The sequence below is a fragment of the Azolla caroliniana genome, unplaced genomic scaffold (assembly GCF_043228905.1).
Source record: "Azolla caroliniana isolate FFs.n. ecotype wild unplaced genomic scaffold, voAzoCaro1.0.p SCAF_15, whole genome shotgun sequence".
In the NCBI taxonomy this organism is placed as follows: domain Eukaryota; kingdom Viridiplantae; phylum Streptophyta; class Polypodiopsida; order Salviniales; family Salviniaceae; genus Azolla; species Azolla caroliniana.
The window spans coordinates 15,526,988-15,545,000 of NW_028230450.1; positions in this window are offsets into that span (position 1 = coordinate 15,526,988).

The window sequence follows — 18,013 nt, forward strand, 5'->3', positions numbered from 1 at the left end:
CGCGAGTGCCGTCGTTCCTTTCCGGTCCTGCCCTCGCCGATCCGAACCATTCCGGTCCGTGGCTCCCCGGTAAGCACCGTTCCGTTCCGAAGACTTCTTCGAATCGGTGTCGTCGGCTCCATTGTCTTTTCGGTAATGCCGACAATTCTTTCGGAAGTGCCCCGGCTTCCCACAGTGGAAGCATGTGGGCCTTCCTCTTGACTGCGACTGGGTCCCCGACTTCTCCCGTCTTTGCGGACTCCGGTTCCGTTGTCTTCCCCGATCCGATTCGGTAAGCAGCATCTTCGGATCGGAGGCCGGTTCTTTATCTCTCCGACGCGCTTCTTCGTTCAAAATGCTTGTCTTTACCGTTTGTAGAGACAAGTTATCTTCGGTGCAGGAGGTGCTGAGAGTCACCACCAAGTTCTCCTAGCTTTCCGGCAATGTACACATCAGCATGATGGCTTGCATTGCATCCTCCAACGGGAACTTGATCGCCGCAAGCTGGTTCACGAATCCCATGAACGTGCTTACGTGTTCCACCATACTCTCGCCGTCCCGGTACTTGAGGTTCACTATCTTCCTCATCAGGGAGGTCCGGTTCAACGCATTCTTCCTCTCGTAGAGGCCCGACAGCTTCTGCCACATCTCATATGCGTTGGTGTTGTTCGCCACATGTTGTAGGACGCTCACGTCGACGTATTGCCGAATGGTTGCAACGGCTTTCCGGTTCAGAAGCCTCCATTCCGTCTCAAGTACCCCCTTGGGTATTTCCGACCTGTCGATCGGTTCATACAGGTCCCGAACAATGAGTAGATCCTCCATCTTTATCTTCCAGTCGGCGTAGTTCTGCGCATTCAGCACCATCATCCCCGGCTGCCCGCTGCTGCCGCCTTCCATTTTCTGCACTGCAGTCGCTCTGATACCAGATTGTTAGGAATTGACGCTTACAAACCTTCACCTCTCGGCCACAACCGAGGAAACACGAATCAATGCAGCAGTAAACGAAAAACACAGAGAGAGACTCGAATGCATAGGGTTTAGCGTGGAAAACCCTAGACGGGAAAAACCACGGGAGTGCAAGACTCCAACTATCAGTATACGCAGGGAATGTACAATGGCGAGCTGCAAGGCGACGACCTTGAGCTCGCTGTCCTCGCCACAGGCGGCGGTATTACACAGAGGCGTCGACCTCTTCCTTTCTCTCTCTCTCTCACTCTTTCTCTCGGCTGCTCTCACTTCGCTCCCTCTAAGTGGAAAACAGAAAAATGAGCAACAACTACAAAACTGTTTGCCCTAAGTCATATTTATACACATATGACTTTCGGGCTATTTACAAATATAGCCTCAAGGGCCCTTGGCAAACATATTCACAAATATGTCCCCGCATCCGGATCTCTCTCCGGGTACATTCGTCATCCGGCTCCGTAGCCGGGGTCTTCATCATCCGAATCCGGAACCGGGTCTTCATTCCCGATTCCTGGACATCCGACCATCCCATCCGGAGGGACCGTAATCCCAACATTAACTACCTAGTAATCTAAGCTATTACTAGGCTTTCGGTTATTGCCGGATCCGGCTAACCGGCTCCCCAGCTCACCGGCTCACCGATCCGGCTCATCCTTCCAATGCCGATCCTGCTCAAGCTTATTCAGCTGATCCGGATCCGGTTGAACTTGCCGCTCGATAGGTTCATTAGTCCTTGGAAGGAATTAATGTGCTCCACCATGGTAGAACCATCTTGATACCGGAGTCTCACGATTTTCCTGAAAACAGAGACTCTGTTCACTGCGTTCTTGTTCTCAAACATTACGCCAATCTTCTTCCAGAGGACGTCGTCACTCGTCTATTCATCAAAGTTGTTGTATAGACTCATGTCTATAAAACAACTTATATATGTTGCCGCCTTCAGGTGCATGACTTCCCAAGTTGATGCATCGATCTTGTCTGGTCTTTTATCTCCAAACTGCACCGGCAACCATAGGTCTTTGCACACAAGCATGTCTCTCATCTTCAACTTCCACACTGAGTAGTTGGAGCTGATTAACTTGAACATGCCGCCGAATGAGTCTTCCATCGCTCTGATACCACTTTGTCAGGAATCGACCAGCCACAACTGGTTACATGTTCGTATTCGAGTGTAGAAAACAAGAGAGCTAGTACATAGACAGGAAAACGTGAAGACAAAGAAAAACAAGTACAAAGAGACACCAAATGTTTAACGTGGAAACCCAAACTGGGAAAAAACCACGTGGATTCCACAAACTCCAAATAGATCATTATGGTAGGGAAGAAGTACAATGAGGAACTCGGAGGCAATGACCTCGAGTTCTCCTTCGTCTGACTGACGGCTACAAAGTTGCACTCTCACACTCTCACTCTTCCTCTCACAGTCACAGAGGCAACTACCTCCACACTCTGTCTGTAACAACTAATGATCAACACACACATATCTATAAAGTTTCCCCTAGTTGTTTTTATACCAAATCAACTTTCAGGTTATTTACAAGTATGGCCCACAAGGGGCATTTTAGACTATTTACAATTATAGTCTTCCGAATTGATTTCGGTTCTCAGTTACTCACCGACTCGGTTCTTCTCTTCCCATCCGGAGGGACTTGTTTCCCAACATATTGGTTGTTGCTTCATCCCTATCATGTAATGGAACTCTACGATGAATATTAAGATGGAAATATTATTTTGTTGCAGAATATTTCATGTTCATAATGTTGTTTAGTAAGAATGTTAGCAACTTTGTGAGTATGAATATGCTAGTGTTTTCTGATGTTCTAGAGTCTAAAGGGTTTGGATCTATTGATGTTAAGGCTGAGGGCAATGTGGAAACTGTTGATGTTGTTGCGTGTTTAGAGGGCCCCATCTTGAAAGTAGATGTAGCAACTAACACAAATGATCTGGACATGCAAGTAGATCAAGCACGTTGCACAGATGATTTGATTTTGCAACTAGATGCAGAATGTGATAGTAGTGGGCTGATATCGATTAGAGAAGTATTTACATGCACAAATATGATACCAAGCCTGACAATACAATTGACTATACAAGAGCAAAACATGGTGAAGCCATGCCCAACAACTGCACAAGAGCAAAACGGGGTGAAACAAGACCCAATGACACAGTCAACTGGGGTGTAAAGAGGAAAAGGTCACCAATTGTGTCAACAGAACCTGAGTTGATTGAAATTGATCGTGTACTACCAAGGCTTGGTGTAACAGAGGCTTAGTTGCAGGAATGGAAACCTAAACCGTTAGAAGAAGAAAGAAGAGCCTTGATCTTGGATCTTGATAAAGTCTTGATGAGTGTGCGATATATGACCCCAAGGAGGGGCGCGTATCAATTTTTGTCATGGGCTATGTATACCTCTCGCAACGAGAGTTCCACCTAACTATCGAGAATCCGCTCCTCTAAGACCTTTCGTAGATCTATCGCCTTCTCAATTTCCAAGCTCAGCTGGAAGCTCGGAAATTTCTCTTTTGCTCTCTCTTGTGAGCCAGTTGGACCACTATCACTTCTCTTTCGCCCTTCACCCAACACCCCTCTTCTCGTAGTTGGGACGATCGTCATCGTCCCCTCGTTTCATTCACGTCGTTTGTCAAAATGGTTGCATACTCTCTTAACTACAACCTAATCGGTTGTGAGGCCGTCACCTGTCTCCAGGAGGAGACCCACCTTCTCATGATCGTGTGAGTCGATCAATTTTATGAAAAGAAGGACCTTAATTATATCGAGCACGGTCCAATCCAGCAATGAAAGACATGTGAACCGCTTCTTAAATTCTTGGAGAAGCGATGAGGTGTTCCTTTTTCAGGGATCTCAACCCAATCCATGAGCTCCTATTTCGACATTCAGAGTGAGACGTTAATGTTGTTCCTCTCGAGGATTCGCTCCTCGAACTCTGCCTAGTTATGATAGTCGGATTGTATTTCGAGCACCTCCACGTGATGCTCGACGTGATAATTCGGGGAAATCCAAACAACCGCCTATCCTCCATGATGTCCCGCATTAGCATTTCGGTCTTATAGGTCGCCATGTAGCTTATCACAACTTTATCATTAAATCGGCATGTCATGCAGACTATTGTTTCGATGGCCTTGTTGAGGCCACTCGCGTTTTCCTGAGCATTCACCAAGTGATCAACAGCCACCGCCATCACTTCCAAAGCTCGCTTCCCCTCATCTTGACTCCTTTGCCACCCTCTTTTCACGTCGGGTTCACCAAAGATGTTGCGGTATTTCCCGGGCACATGCCAGATCGGGACGGTACCACTAGAGTCTTTGTCCCAAGGAGCTGGAGAGAGAGAGAGAGAGAGAGAGAGAGAGAGAGAGAGAGAGAGAGAGAGAGAGAGAGAAAGAGAGATGTTGGGAAATCGGTCCCTCCGGATGGGATCCGATTATGAATGAAGAGGACCCGGTGAGAACCAAAAGAGGAGACGTACTTGTAAATATGTTTTGAATAAGCCTATTGAGGCTATATTTGTAAATAGCCCTAAGTTCATATAAGTATATATATGACTTAGGGCAATCACTTTAGTGTGTTGGTAGTTGTCATATTTTATATGTGTATAACTGCTATATAGAGAGAGATAGAGATACAACACGATACTCTATTGTAACCGCCGCTCGGCAAAGAAACAGAACTCGAGGTCGCTGCCTACAAGTCTTTGATTGTACCTTTCTCATATAGTGATAGTTTGGAGTCTGTGGGCTCCCGAGGTTTTTTACCCTATTAGGGTTTTCCACGTAAATATTCGGTGTACTCTCTACTTCCCATTTCTGTGATTCAAGACTCGGTTGTGGCCGATCAATTTCCCGCGCTTTTCTTCACAAGAGAGAGAGACAGAGAGAGAGATTATACGGTTCACTTACCGGATAAGGTCACTGACACACGGGCCCGGGCACGCAGTTGATCCGGTCCTATCTTTGGACACCGGATGATGAACGTGAAGAGGATAGCGCAGAATATAGGTCGGCCACAACCGAGTCTTGAATCACAGAAATGAGAATGAAACACAGAAACGGGAAGTGAAGAGTACACAGAATATTTACGTGGAAAACCCTAATGGGAAAAACCACGGGAGCCCACAGACTCCAAACTATCCTTATATAAGAAAGGTACAAACAAAGACTCGGAGGCAACGGCCTCGAGCTCTCTATCTTCGCCAATCGGCGGTTACAACAGAGTATCGCTCTATATATATATATATATATATATATACAATAGTTATCTCTACAACAATGTGACAACCCCTCTCATTATCCTCTGAATTTGAATGGTTTATGATCATGTATGTAGAATAGAGAAATCAATAGATTGGTACATAATACATATGCTATTCAAATCATGCTTCAATAGAATCACTTGAATCCATGTATGATGAAAACAAACATGATACACATGGGTATAGATTGATCATGTCCTTGATGAAAACAAACATGATACACTTGGGTTCCATTTCATCCTTGGCCTTGCAAATCTCATAATGAACCATTCTTTCTTTTGTTTGAAATCACAATTTTTGGATTTTGTGTATTTTTAGTTGAGAAATTGGATAAGTTTTTAACTGGAGTTCATCTTTTCTGAGGTAATTTATGATTGCAAGACTAGGATTTAGGTTTGAACACCTACTTTTGTGAGGTTTGGCTCTCAGGGTCTATCATACATTGGAATTTGAATGGTTAATGATCATGTTTGTAGAATAGAGAAATCGATAATTTGGTACATAATACATATGGTATTCAAATTATTCTTCAATAGAATCACTTGAATCTATGTCCTTGATGAAAACAAACATGATACAGACGGGTATAGGTTTTAAACTGATATGTTCAATATTCATGCCCTTAGGCTTCAGTGTTTAAAATGCCCTGAAATTGGAATACCAAATTAACTATTCTCTCATGGTTTTGACCTCACAATGCTATGGAAAATGGTCATGGTCTTCACTTTTAGTGTTTCAAATACCTTGAAATTCTAATGGCCAATGCTTTTGCTATTATGGTTAGTGTTAAAAAGACCTTGAAATTTGAATGTTCAATGGTTATGATATTGGGGTTTAGGGTTGAAATATAGTGTGGTTATGTTTCTAAACTCTCCAGGTCTATCATACTTTGCAATTTGAATGGTTAATGATCATGTATGTAGAATAGAGATTTATCAATAGATTGGTACATAATAAATATGCTATTCAAATCATTCTTAATTAGATTCACTTGAATCCATGTACTTGACGAAAACAAACATGATACACATGGGTATAGGTTTTAAACTGATATGTTCAATATTCATGCCCTTAGGCTTCAATGTTTAAAATGCCTTGAAATTTGAATACCAAAATATCCATTCTCTCATGGCTTTGGCCTCACAATGCTATGGCAAATGGTCATGGTCTTCACTTTTAGTGTTTAAAATACCTTGAAATTCTAATAGCCAATGTTTTTGCTCTTATGATTATTGTTAAAAAGAGCTTGAAATTTGAATGTTCAATGGTTATGATATTGGGGTTTAGGTTGAAATATAGTGTGGTTATGTTTCTATGTTCTCAGGGTCTATCATACTTTGGAATTTGAATGGTTAATGATCATGTCTATTGAATAAAGATTTATCAATGTCAGCACACGAGCTGTATTTCGAGCGGAAGCCGAATTTAAGACACCTTAGGGTATTCAATAGCATAGCCTTTATGCATGTACCGAATGACAAGTGGAGAAAGTTGGAATCGAATTCGGAGAACTGCATACTAGTCGGCCACTCTCATGAGAAGAAGGGGTATATATGTGCAACAACCCCTAGAAAAAGATAGCGTGAGTTAGCCGAGATGTCGAATTTGACGGATCGGCGTTCTAGTACAGTCAACCAACTCTAACTCCAACCACTGGATTCTGGAAGATGAGGCCAGTGAGCCCAAAACAATCTAGGCAGAAGAGGAAGAAGAGTTCGGTACTCTAGATGAGAGTCTGATTTCATTTCGGCTAAGCAGGTCGAACGAGCGACTGAATCGGAACAACCAGTCCAATGAAGAGCCGGCGAGTCGTGGAGACTCAGCCATGTTGTCCCTGCACAATGAACCGAGGAGATAATTCACGCACAAAGAGAAGGGGAAGAAGAAGATGTCAGAATACCACACCGGTAGAGACGAGTTGTATCGGAGCAAATCCGACTTTGGAAAGGACGAAGACGGACCTTCGGGGACAAAGTTCGAGCCGGCCAAGAGGGCCTGGAAATCGGCTAACGAGAAGTTACGTTGATCGACCCGCTAGAAGAACCCCATAAAACGGTATTGTATAATGAGTACATGGCCTACATGACGAAAGTGGCGGAAGTGCGAGTCAGAGAGCTACGTAGAAGCAGCAAAAGTCACAAATTGGCGTGTCATTATGGAGGAAGAATTGCGGGTACTCGATGCCAACGACGCATGGGACTTGGTTGACCCTCCCCGACATTACAAACCCATCGGTTGCAAGTGGTTGTACAAGATAAAGTATAATGTTGACGGTTCCATCAACCGGTGCAAGGCCCGGTTAGTGGCAAAAGGATATGTGCAGACCCACGGAATCGATTATGATGAGACCTTCGCTCCAGTAGTGAAGATGACGACGGTTCGTGTGGTGTTGGTAGTGGTTGTGGCAAGGGGGTGGCATCTTCACCAAATGGACGTGAAGAATGTGTTTCTTCAAGGTGACCTTAAAGAACAGGTCTACATGATCCAGCCCCCCGGTTTTCAGTCGGAGATGAACAAGTCGGCAGTGTGCTGACTCTAGAAGTCACTTTACGGCCTGAAGCAAGGCCCCCATACTTGGAATTCAAAGATAACGCACTAGTTGCGTAAGATGGGGTTTGTGGCCTCTAAGTCCAACTCATCCCTGTTCATCCGGAAGGTCTTGTATGTATCTTGCTCTCTAGCTATCACCGGGGACCCGGACTCGCTGAAATCGGTCGCATGAAGTCCCAGTTGTCAGCCACATTCAAAATGAAGGACCTGGGGGACCTTCATTATTTCCTCGGGATCAAAGTGATCCACACCCCCAACAACATATTGCTCTCACATCGACATTATGTGTTGAATATGTTGTACAAGTTTGGCATGACAGATTGCCAACTAGTCTCCACACTCCTAGAACGGAACCTGAAGCTTCGTCCCAACTCCGTACCACCCTACAACAAGAGACGGTTCCGAAAAATTGTTGGAACCCTCATTTACTTAACAATCACCCGACCCGACATCAGCTATTCGGTCGGAGCAATCAACCAATTTATGCAGAGGCCGACCATCGAGCACCTTCAGTGCGCGCATCGACTATTGAGGTATGTGAGCGGCACTAAGGATCGGGGACTGTTATACCGACACGATATAACCGAAAAGCTAGTCAGTTATATAGATGTTGATTGGGCTAGTGACACGTCGGATTGTCGGTCCACTTCTAGTTTTATGTTCTCTCTCGGGAGCGCAACTGTTGCATGGAGCAGCAAAAAATAGTCGACAATGGCTCTGTCGAGCACTAAGGTTGAGTATCGAGGTGCTATCATTGCCACCTATAAAGCCATATGGCTTCGGCGGCTGCTGCAAGACCTCTGGATCAAAGTACCGACTCGAATCCTGATCTATTGCAACAACATGAGTAGCATGGAGCTAGCCAAGAACCTCGTGTTACATGTTTGGACGAAGCACATAGAAGTTGTTGAGCAAGCAAACTCAACCAGATCCGGATCGGTTGAATAAGCTAGAGCCAAATTGGTGCCCGGATGGTATCCGAAACCAAGAGCCGGATCAGACAGTCAGATCGGATTGAAACCGGTAGGCCGTTGGAGGCCTACGGATCTAGCCTAGTACGTAGGCATAGTTTTGGGAGTCAGTGTCAATCGCTCGTACCTGCCAATACTTCTGTCAGTCCTTTATGGACTTGTATAAAAGTGCTCTCTTAGCACATTATATGTACACAGAGAGGATTATTATTTTTTGAATTGAGTTTATGTTCTGTTCTCTCTCTCTGTCTCTCCCGTGTATTCTCTCTGTAAGCTCTCCATTAAACATTCTTCTCTACATTCTGTTGGTATCCGGCTGAGCTGGTTTGTCATACGCTTCCACATATTAACTTTCACATGGTATCAGAGCGCGAGGGTTGAGACTCCTTTGAAGCCGACACATGCTTTCAAAGACAAACCTTAACACCTAGTGAAGAATAGAAGAGAACCAAGATGGATAGAGGTATGGCAAGTTCGCTTCCCATAAAAAGGCTCGATTGGAGCAACTATGCATCCTAGTCATATAAAATGCACCAGTACCTATTGGAGCATGGTTGCTGGAGCTATGTGGAAGGAGCGAACAATATAGCGCCAGAGCCGACACACAAGAACTTCCCGGCATGGGAACAAGGAGCGAGCAGAGTGTTGTACTGCCTCGCATCGTGTGTGCACGATCAAATGCTCGGCTACGTCAAGGATGCAAAAACACCGAAGGAGGCCTGGGAAAATCTTTTGAAGATTTTCGCCGCAAGTACCACAAGTCATAAGTTGCAGCTCCGGCAAGAGTTGAACAACATCCGGTAGAGAGATATGTCGGTTATGGAGTACACCACCAAAATAAAGGAGATTTGTGACGTTGTCGCGTTGTTATGCGTGTGCTTGGAGAAAGGCGGGACCACGGGGGTCTTGGACTAGGGAGTGACGGAGCGTAGGAAGTCGTGCTTCACCGTCTCCGGGGATCCCAGAAGAACACCGGAAGCGACCGGAGGGAGAGAGAGAAAGAGAGGGAGCGTGCTTAACACCGACTCACTCACACACACTTACACACACACACATGTTGACCCGCCTCACGCCCTTATGTATAGGAAACGCAGGAAAGGGGAAACACCCGACACCAACATAGACGCGAATATACACAGACAGACGCAAATTTATATATATAAACAGAAGAATACATTCCTGGCTTTGAGTCGGACCAAGATAGCTTGCAACAATCGTCCGCTGTCAAGCCGCCGTCGGGGAGCTCTCGGGCCCGTCGCGCCGAGCGGGGTCTTGCACAGGAGATGAGCTGCAGCAAACCCTAAGCGAACACAAAGGGGGAGAAGAAGAAGAAACTAACTCTAAACCTAACGGTATACCCTCTAATGCAAAATGGGCAACCCTTTCACAAAGGGCGTTCCCTTCCTTTTATAGAACAAGGAAAGGGATGCGTTACAATGTGGGACAAATCCTGACTTACATGGGATCGTCTGTCCCGACTTGACTACTCTTCGGCGCCATAAAGGCGCCCTCGATATTCACACTAAATGTACATGGGTGCATACACACGTTGCACCCCGCCGATGTAGCCAATGTTCCCGGTTTCCGCCTCTGGCCGAAATTCTTCACGACATCCGCCCACACCTAACTGCACGTCCACCGGTACGTGCCAAATCTGGTTGAAGGGTGAGAGATTTCGGCCGGCGAGAAACCGGTCTTCCGTGATCCGCATCCCGGCTCGTTGCCGATTTGATTCGTCGGCTCCGAGTCTTCCTTCGCGCTCGCCTCTCCATAGGCTCGTCGACCTGTCGATGGGTCCTCTGCCGCGATCTCCGTAGTATGCGTACTTCCGTTGGCCCTTGTTCGGCCGTATGAACGCCCTGCTTCCCGCCATATGCCCGATATCCTCTGCTTGAGGCATGCCTGTAGTGGCCCGCTTGGCCTTCGTTGATCATCCACGTCGTCCTGATTGCTGTCCCATGTCGTTTCGCGTTGCCCTCGTCCTCTCACCGCCACCTTCCTTCTCCATGGTCTTACATCGCCGCGTCGGCTCGAACCGCCATGGTCTCTGAAACGGTGTGGAGGATCCCTTCCCGGCCTTCTCCGCGCTACCTTCGAACCGCGCAACCTGTCTCCGCGCTCGCCTTTCCGCTCTGGCACCTCCATGTGCCACATACCCTCGTCCGTTGCTTGGCACTGCCTGTGTTGCACTACTCGTCGGCCCCTTTTCCGGCTAGATCGTGCCTCGCCGCTCACCCGCATACCGGTGTCCTTTGCATCCGGGGAACACCCCGTAGTAGCCCACTTGGCCCTTCCCGTCTTCGTGCTGCTACAATAGGTCCTGAGTCTTCCGCTTGCCATCGTCCCCTCACCCCACCGGCTTGTCATCCCGGCTTGCCGTGTCAGTCTTCGCTACTTCGACGGAGCTATCGAGATCTACGAAGCGAGTGTGGAGGATCCTCCTCTGGCCTCTCTTGCCATCCCCTGACTCCGACCCTGTGCAGTCCACTAGGCACTTGTCACCTCGTTCCCGGCACCTCCCTTGTGCCGTCTTTCACTTCCTTCGTTCGGCCCCGCCCGCGCCGAACACCGTCCCATAGTCACGCTTCGATCCGGCCTGCGATGGCCATTTGCGAGACTCCTGTTCTGTTCCAGGTGTGTCCTTCCGGCCTGACACACCTCCCCGTGTTGGCCCCTACCGGCTCCTTCCGAAACCTTGTGTCGTCGGGTCTTGTTCCCTGCCGCCACCAACCTTCTCTCTCGGTCTCATGTTGCCACGTTAGCCGATCAGCCGAGGTCTCCGGATCGGTGTGAGGGTCCCATAGGACCGGACTCCGTTTCTATGCCTGCCGTCAATCGGGTGTCTTTTGTGTAGTCGGGTCCCGTTTCCCACCGCCACCTTCCTTCTCCCTCGGTCTTACGTTGCCACGTTGGCCGAACAGCCGGAGTCTCCGGTTAAGTGTGGGGATCCCGTAGGACCGGACTTCCTTACGCCCATAGCCTTCGTCACCTTGCCGCCACCGTCAGTATCTTGGTCTTACATCGACCGCATTGCCGACTGCCGAAGTCTCTAGCACCGGTGTGAAGAATCCTCCGTAGGCGTTCGTCGCCTTCTCGACCCTGTCCCGGGTCGTCCTTTTCCGCATGCCGAGAGGGCGTTTTGTTCCGCACCCTCTCCCGTGGTACCGACATACCGTCTCCTCGGCCTCTCCGTAGGCCCTTTTCCTTCGTCACCTCGCCGCCACCGTCAGTATCTTGGTCTTACGTCGACCGCGTTACCAATTGCCGAAGTCTCTAGCACCGGTGTGAAGGATCCTCCGTAGGCGTTCGTCGCCTTCTCGACCCTGTCCCGGGTCGTCCTTTTCCGCATGCCGAGAGGGCGTTTTGTTCCGCACCCTCTCCCATGGTACCAACGTACCGTCTCCTCAGCCTCTCCGTAGGCCCTTTTCCTTCGTCACCTCGCCGCCACCGTCAGTATCTTGGTCTTACGTCGACCGCGTTGTCGACTGCCGAAGTCTCTAGCACCGGTGTGAAGGATCCTCCGTAGGCGTTCGTCGCCTTCTCTTCCCTAATCTCGACCTTCGCCCGGTCGGTCTTTCTCCCCATGTAAAAGAGGGCGGCTCGTCCCGCACCCTCTCCCGTATCGGCACCTTCATGCCGAATCCGGCCCCGATCGAACGATCCACGATCGGATTTTGCTCCATCCGCATCGGAATGCCGATCTCCTCATGTCGTGTCCCTTCTCGGCCTCCTCGCAGGCCGTTTCCTATCCGTCTTCGCTGGCATCGTGCCAGGACTCCTTGGTACCGCCATCCATCTCCTCGGTCTTACCTGGCCATACGGGCCCGAATGCCGAGTTCTCCGGAATCGAGTCCGTGGGCTTTCGTCCGCTCCTTCCCCGTATCGTCTCGCCGGTGATTCTTGGTCTATCGCCACCGCCTTCCTCCGCTTGGGACTCACGTGGGCACTCGGGCCCGACTGCCATCTTCTCGAGAGCAAATGTGGGAAGACACAAAGAATCGCCCGTCCGTTTTACGCCCTTGTCCGTAGCCACCGACTCTTCGTGGTCGGCGGTCGTCTTCTTACCGATCGCGCAAGCCCCGTCTTGGCTTGCTTCTCCAACGACCGGGGTCTCGGGCTGACATGCCCGAAACCGTTGGTCCTACCGTTCCGGTTCCGCGATCTGTATCTCGGCCTCGTCCTTGGCCGTTCTATCTCCGCAAGTCGAGAGGGCGTTTTGTTCCGCACCCTCTCCTGTGGTACTGTCGTACCGATCTTCCGCCGTCGCGTGGGGCAAGTCCGTCTTCTCAGTCCCGGCTTGCGGCCTCCGTCTTTCCTCCTCCTCGAGCATCGCCTCGAGAGCTGCGTACGCCTCCGCAATCCTGGCCCCAACGCCGACCCTTGCCGACTTTTGACGTCATAACTAAAGTTTGCCCTAAGTCATATTTATACTATTATGACTTTTCGGCTATTTACAAATATAGCCACGATGGACTCTCAGAAACATATTTACAAATATGTCTCTTCATCCGGTGAGCACTCCTCACCGGGTCTGCACCATCCGGCTCTCCGTAGCCGGGTACTCTTCATCCGGTTCTCACCGGGTTTGCACCATCCGGCTCTCCGTAGCTGGGTACTCCTCATCCGATTCTCACTGGGTCTGCACCATCCGGCTCTCCGTAGCCGGGTACTCTTCATCCGGTTCTCACTGGGTCTTCACCATCTGGCTCTCCGTATCCGGTACTCTTCATCCGGTTCTCACCGGTTCTTCACCATCCGGAGGGACCTGTTTCCTAACAACGAGTCAGACCGACGCGAGTTCGACTCCGAGGGAAGCGGTGACGGGACTGAGAAGACTCTCTTTGCCGTTCGGCCTCTTCCCGCTGTGATGGCACGCCGTCGCGCGCCTTCCTCTTAGCCTTCTCGGCTCGCTCATCATCTAGCCGTTGGCACACCCTTCTGACCTTCGACCAGTCCTCCGTAAGCCCATTCGCTCTGTCATCGTCTTCGAGCTCAATCCCGATGGCTTCCCGTTCCGCTCGGTCGATCGACCTGACGAACAAAAGGACTTTGTCTGCCCCCACCAAACCTTGTTCCCGCTCTGGGAGCCGAGCAAGACGTCGCTCGAACTTTCGGAACGCCTTCGTCGTGCCCCGGTGGGTCTTTGCCGATGCTACCCACTGGTCGAAGTCGTGCCGTCCCCGGCTCTTCCGCCGTCCTGCGTATGCCTTCAGGAGCGCCTCTTCGAAGGCCTCCCACGAACTATGAGCCTCACGGAGCTCCTTTACTTCCGCATGCATCCGGACAGCTACGACCCGACAGAAGAACTCCAGCCTCAACGCCTCGTCTACGCCACGCTCCTCCATTTCCGCGTTGTAGGCTTCCAAGTAAGATGGGACTTTGTCCCCGTTGAAACGGCCGACTCTTTCGACCACTCGCTCAACCGCCTGTTGCGCTGCTTCTCGCCTCATCACCACTCGTGCTGACTCCAACACCACTTCGGCCACCATCTCCGCAAGGTCGTCGTCTTCCGACTCCATCCTCCATTGCCGCCTTTCATGTCGGGTTCACCAAATATGTCGCGTTGTTACGCGCGTGCGTGGAGAAAGGCGGGACCACGGGGGTCTTGGACTAGGGAGTGACGGAGCGTAGGAAGTCGTGCTTCACCGTTTCCGGGGATCCCAGAAGAACACCGGAAGCGACCGGAGGGAGAGAGGGAGCGCGCTTAACACCGACTCACTCACACACACTCACACACACACACATGCTGACGCGCCTCACACCCTTATGTACAGGAAACGCTGGAAAGGGGAAACACCCGACACCAACATAGACGCGAATATACACAGACAGACGCAAATGTATATATATAAACAGAAGAATACATTCCCGGCTTCGAGCCGAACCAAGATAGCTTACAACAATCGTCCGCTGTCAAGCCGCCGTCGGGGAGCTCTCGGGCCCGTCGCGCCGAGCGGGGTCTTGCACAGGAGATGAGCTGCAGCAAACCCTAAGTGAACACGAAGGGGGAGAAGAAGAAGAAACTAACTCTAAACCTAATGGTATACCCTCTAATGCAAAATGGGCAACCCTTTCACAAAGGGCGTTCCCTTCCTTTTATAGAACAAGGAAAGGGATGCGTTACAATGTGGGACAAATCCCGACTTACATGGGATCGTCTGTCCCGACTTGACTACTCTTCGGCGCCATAAAGGCACCCTCGATATTCACACTAAATGTACATGGGTGCGTACACACGCTGCATCCCGCCGATGTAGCCAATGTTCCCGGTTTCCGCCTCTGGCCGAAATTCTTCACGACAACGCGCTCGGGTCCATCAATGTGACGGTGGACGATGATGAAGTGGCATAAGTCTGCCTTGGTGGTCTAGCACAATGGTACGGGCAAATTTGCACTAGGAGAAGCCACCGTCCTTCTTCAACCTACAATCGATGATGAAGGTCAAAGAAAACCACACGAGTGGGTTGAGGACCACTCAACCAGACAACCGGATGTTGTACACGGAGGCGGACCGACCGCGTGGGTGTGGAGGACGAGTGTCATGATATGGCAAGACTTGAACCCATGATCTTATGTTGCATGGGTCAAGCTCTTGACCATTACACTATATGTTGTAATACAAAAAATATTATTTTTATTTAAGTTTTACTATAGAAAATTGATGTATATTCTAGATTTCTCTAGAACATCCTAGAAACTTCAGGAGTACTCTGGAGAACACTATAAAAGGAGGCAGAAGGCATTATTTTGAACCAAATCGGTTCAACACCAGTCTTAAGCATCCTAGCTACTATTGTATATTCTCTTAACATAACATATATCTTTTGTTATCATTATTATCTCTCTCTCTCTCTCTCTCTATCTATCTATCTCACTCACTCTTTCTTTCTCTCGAGAGTTCTACACCTCCCTTAGTACTAATCCTCATCTTTTAGTACTAATTCCTTCTCTGTCTTAGTACTGTTCCTAACAGTTTGAACTGATTTTCCTCCTTCCTTCTCTTCCTTTATCTTCTTTCTTCTCCCTCCCTTTATACTAATCTCTTATTCCTCTTTTCTCTCATACTATGGCCATTGTTAGCACTCAAGAATATCAATCCGTTTTTTCGGAGTTGCAATGCTTGAAAGAGAAGTTTCTCACATTGGAACAAGAAAATCAACGACAGTTTGTTGGGGGAGCTTCAACAAATCTCCTTAGAGAAGCAGCAAACGCAACAACAACATGGGGAACTAGCATTATGCATGCAACAACTCGAAGCAACCATAGTTGCGATGCAACAACAAGGACCCAGTACGCAAGGGGTTCATAAAGATCCCAAGATTGGCCTTCCCATGAAATTTGATGGAACGTGATCGCAGTTTAGAGGATTCCTTAATCATGTACGATTAGTCATTCAAATGCATCCTTCCCGATATCCTAGCGATGACTCACGAGTGAGTTTAGTGGGCACGTTGTTAAGTGGCTTAGCTTTGGCATGGTTCGCTCCATTGATAGAAAAGGAATCTCCTTTACTAAACAATTTTGAAGAATTTTTAAGTGAGTTTAAGGCCTATTTTGGAGATACTGACAGCATAAGAAAAACAATCAACAAAATCCGACGATTATGCCAAGGTGATCGTCCAGCCTTTGCATACGCTGCAGATTTCCACCTACTCACCTCCGATATCCCCTAGGATGATCAAGCACTTATGGAACAATTTCTTTATGGTCTACGTAACGATGTCAATGATTTACTCTTGACCTTCCCCGAAGAACCAAAGTCATTGACAGAAGCAATCAGTCACGCAGTGAGATGCGACAACCATCTTTTCGAACGACGTTCGGAATGTCAGTTCCAGATGCCAAGGGCAAGATCAGAGCCCACCTATGCCTCAGTGGTAGCAAAACCTTTTCCAAGGGAGTCATATAATGCGTCTCCAGTGAATACTCCAACTCCGATGGAAATTGACACTACATGTCGTCGCAGACCATTATCGGAAGAAGAAGAGCAGCGAAGCCGAGCAAATCGACTATGTCTTTATTGCGGTGGACCAAGGCATATTGTAGTGAACTATCCCCATAGGCCAAGAAGACAGGTGAACCAAATAGTTGCTAGTTCTAATTGTACTAAACCCGAGTCTATTTCAGTAGGAATATCTGATAGTCCTAATAGTACTAATAGCCCAAATTTATCGAACAAAATTGATGTCCTTAGTAAGTTAGAAGAAGACTTAAACGACTAAGTCCAGCCAAAATAGGAGTCGTTTGGTTGGACAACCCTAGATTTGTGCAGCCCAGTAGTTTCCATTCCCTCTAAGCAAGTTAGCAATGTGTTCTTAGCCCAAGTAATAGTTAGTACTAAAAGTACCTCTACAGTACATGTCTCAGCACTCCTAGATTCCATAGCTAATTCTTGCTTCATGGATAGCAATTTTGCCCAAGCTCATCAGATATCCCTAAGAAAACTCCCGTGTCCAGCCTCTGTAGTAGTCATTGATGGTTGTTTAATTGCTTCCGGAAATATCATAGAAGAGTCAGAGCCCGTTAATATTGTCCTAGGTAATTTAGAGTGTGTAGTATCCTTTAATATAATTAGTATCCCAGAACATTCCATTGTTTTGGGATTACCATGGTTCGAATTACATAACCCAGACATAGATTGGAGAACAAGAGAAATCCGGTATCGGCAAACCCAAGGATCTACTCATAAGATTGCAACCATTTCGCTACATCAGTTGCGTGAGGAAGGACGCAAGGAAGAAATTTTTCTCTTCGCAGTATCAGTAAAACCCTCCAACACCACCAAAGAGGAGTTCACCATTCAACTTCCAGAGAAGTATCGTCATTATGCTTATGTGTTCGATAAAGTACAAGACAATACGCTTCCTCACCATCAACCGTACGATTGCCCCATCGATTTACAACCAGGAAAAGAGCCACCATGGGGACCGATCTACAATTTGTCACCAACCGACCTAGAAGTCCTTCGAGCCTATATAGAGGAGAATTTGGCAAATGGTTTCATTCGACATTTGAAATCTCCAGCCGGCGCATCCATTTTCTTCGTCAAGAAAAAGGATGGATCATTTCGTCTCATCGTAGATTACCGTGGCTTGAATAAGGTCACCATCAGGAATAGGTACACACTTCCCCTTATCTCAAGTCTTTTAGAATGGATCAATGGTGCAAGGTTCTTCACAAAGATCGACTTACTAGGGGCATATAACCTCGTACGGATCCGACCAGGAGATGAATGGAAGACCGCGTTTTGCACCAGATATGGGCACTTCAAGTATAC